Source organism: Cebus imitator, unplaced genomic scaffold, assembly GCF_001604975.1.
Source record: "Cebus imitator isolate Cc_AM_T3 unplaced genomic scaffold, Cebus_imitator-1.0 Scaffold441, whole genome shotgun sequence".
NCBI lineage: Eukaryota > Metazoa > Chordata > Mammalia > Primates > Cebidae > Cebus > Cebus imitator.
This window is the reverse complement of record NW_016107756.1, coordinates 1693665-1696975: the sequence shown is the minus strand read 5'-3', so window position 1 is coordinate 1696975 and position 3311 is coordinate 1693665. Positions and strand designations below refer to the sequence as shown.

The window sequence follows — 3311 nt, the reverse complement described above, 5'->3', positions numbered from 1 at the left end:
AAAGAGTCTCAGGGGGTTCCCCATTCATTTCCCATGGGGAAGTTTATGTCCCTTCCCCTCCACCATGCTGTTGCAGGCACTTCTCCAAGTTCATCTGCTGTCTTCTAGCCATGCTCCTCAGGGTTTCTCTCTCTTTCCTTTCTTTCTTTCTTTCTTTTTCATTGTTTCCTCTTTTCCTGTCTCTTTCTCTCTTTTCTTTTCTTTCTTCCTTCCTTTCTCCTTTTCTTTTTTCTTTCTTCAAGATAGGGTCTGGCTCTGTTGCCCAGGCTGGAGTGCAGTGGTGTGGTCGTAACTCACTACAGCCTCCAAATCCTGGGCTCTAGCGATCCTCCTGCCTTGGCCTCCGGAGTCCCTGGGATTTCAGGTGCGCCACTGCAGCTGGGTGGTTGAAGTTGCTTCACCTCTTCCTTTCAGGCCTTGTACCCTTTGCCTGGAAACCCTTCCCTCTTTCCAAATGCTGCTCTGAGGCCACCCTCCTGTGATGCTTTTACTCTCGGGCAGCGTGAGTGCGTTTGTCCTCGGCCCCCAGGCTGGCTGGTAAACCGGAACACCGCCTTGTTTGTTCAGAGGTCCCGGCGCCAGGCGGACCGACAGCATGCGAGCGGCAAGGCCTCTGTCCTGCCTTGAGTGTGTCGTACCCAGCCTGCTCTGGGTGTGAGTGAATGGACAGACGGATGGGCAGAGAAGATCAGGAACCCAAGTGGAACGTGCATGTGGTCGTGCAGGAGTAAGATGCTCTAGACCTGGGTTGGGGGGTGGGTGGCTTTGGAAAAGGAAAAGAAGGACTCGGTAAAGGGGTAAAGGGACGTGGGGCCTGGGGGAAGGAAGACTCGCAGGATGGGGGCCCCGAAACAGAAGCGGAGAGCCAGAAGGGGAAGCTGGTTTCCGGAGGAGGAGGGCTCGCGTGGTCTGGATGTGTGGTGTGGAAGGGCTGGGGCTGGGGCTTCCAAGTGAGGAGATCCAGGGGACGGGGCAGGGGTCAGACCTAGAGCCCAGCAGGATGCAGGGGCTGGACGCGGCCTGCCACGTGGGCTGCCACCGGCCTGGGAGGCGTGGCCAGGGAGGGAGGCGTGGCCAAGGAGGAGGCGTGGCCAGGGAGGGAGGCGCGGTCTGGAAGGGAGGCGCGGCCAGGAAGGGAGGCGGGGCCTGGAAGGGAGGCATGGTGCGTTCTCGTTCTCGGGGGAGGGAGCAGAGGCCTGGGGCCTGGGCCCTAGCAGGTGACCCCACATTTCGGGAGGCGGGAAAATTAGGGGCAACCTCAACCACAGCGAGGTTGGGGCAGCGCCTGCATCCGCAGGGCTTGGAGAAAGTCTAGATAGCAGGGGCCAGAGAGTCGGAGAGGGAAGGCCCTGGTTTTGGAATACACGTTTTGGGGGGGCATTTGAAGTAGGCTGCTTCTCCGGAGAAGATGAGGAGCCAGACCGAGGCCTACGGTGTGTGCAGGACGCGGAGGAAGCCCAGGTCCAGGGCTGGCCCCACGTGTTTGTCAGGGAAGGGGAGGGAACGAGGTGGGGACTCGTGAGTCACTTCCCCTCGGGGTGGGGGGGGACCCAGAGCCTCTGAGTGGAGGCTGTGTGTGAGGAGGGGCATTCTACTTACTCACTGGGATTTCCAGCCACAAGGACGGGGTGGGGCAGATGCCTTGGATGTTAGGGAGCCCCTGGTGTGAGGTTAGGGATTTAGGAAAGCAGTGGGCGTCAGCCTCACTATGCTGGGCAGAGGCAAGGGGGCTGAGATGGAGATATCCTGGCAGACTTCCAGGGCACCTCATGTCCTTCTGGGTGGAGGAAGGAGCACGGGAGGGGCCTGTGGGGTTTTAGGTCCTACTTCGTGTTGTCTGCATGTCTGAGCCATGTGGTCAGCCCAGGACACACACTGGGAGCCCGCCGGGTGGGAGACAGAAGGACCTGTGGCTCAGGGCCCTGAGCTGGCGTACACGTGCCCAGGGAAATGCCAGCCTGGTTGTTCCCAGGCCCTGGCAACAGCCTTGCCTGCCCAAACCAAATGAGGAATTGTGGCTGAAAGGGCCCTTCAGATGCGCCTTGGCTATTTATAGCCCAGCAGGCAGGGGAAAACCAGGGGCTGGAAGGAGATGGGTGGGCAGGGTGGGGTGAGCCTGTGCAGAACTCTGGTGGCACAGCTCCCTGAGCAACGGCTGCTGGCCCTGGGGCCCTGGGGCTCACCCCACTCCCTCACTCTGCATTTCTACTCTGGAAACGGGATGGAGCCTGTCTGCAGTGAGGCGGGTTCTCTGCTGCTGATAGAGCCCAGAGCTGCTAAAGAATTTTAGGGGAGCAGAGGGCCGTGGCCTAACTCAGGGCACAGCTGTAGTTCATTTAGATGGCACCATGGTTTTGTTTAAATGTTGATTGTTTGTCATTGTTTTAAAATCATGTTAAGAAGCGATCATGTTAAGAAGCCAGATTTCTAGCTCCTTTGGCACAGAGATCAGGCAGCCATCGGCAGAGCTGAGTGGTGGTTTTGCCCAGCCCTAGCTGGCTGGCCTCACTCCCTCCCTCACCTGCACCCTTGTGGGTGCCAGTTGCAACCTTTGCTCCCTTGCTGGGTTGGGAAAGAGCTTTTCCCAGGGGCCCACGGACTCCTCCCCCATGGAAGGAGGTGCAGGTGTAGGGCTGGAGGTTCTGCCCATTGGAGAAGCCAGGGGGAGCTGGCTGGAGAGGGCAGGGCTGGCCAATGGGGTCTGGCCTGGGTTCTGTATGCCCTCCCCTTGCTGGCTTCCTGGGGTGGGGTGGGGGTCTGCTTGGAGGAGGTGGGGGGCCTGGTCTCTGCAGTGCCTGTTGGGAGGGCTGCTCGGAGGAGGTGGGGGCCCTGGTCTCTGCAGCGCCTGTTGCGGGGGCTGCTCGGAGGAGGTGGGGGTCCTGGTCTCAGCAGCACCTGTGAGTGGGGGGGTGCTTGGAGGAGACGGGGTCCTGGTCTTGGTGGCACATGTGAGTGGGGGGAGCTGCTGGGAGGAGGCAGGGGTCCTGGTCTGTACAGCGCCTGTGAGTGGTGGGGGGATTGGTCTGTGAGTGGGGGGGTGCTGGGAGGACGCGGGAGTCATAGTCTACAGCGCATATGAGTGGGGGGTTGCTTGGAGGAGGCAGGGGTCCTGGTCTCTGCAGCCTATGTGAGTGGAGGGGCTGGTCTGTGAGTGGGGGAAGCTGCTGGGAGGAGGTGGGGGTCCTGGTCTCGGCAGCGCCGGTGAGTGGGGGGTGCTCAGTGGAGGCGGGCGTCCTGGTCTCTGCAGCCAGTGTGAGTGGAGGGGGAGTTGGTCTGTGAGTAGGGGAGCTGCTGGGAGGAGGTGGGGGACC

General features: G+C 60.7%; 1 protein-coding gene across 3 annotated transcripts in view; it reads left to right on the top strand.

The window, feature by feature from the left end:
* LOC108290716 (active breakpoint cluster region-related protein) overlaps positions 1-3311 on the top strand; it is a 165279-nt gene that overhangs the window by 69046 nt on the left and 92922 nt on the right. The window lies entirely within an intron of this gene.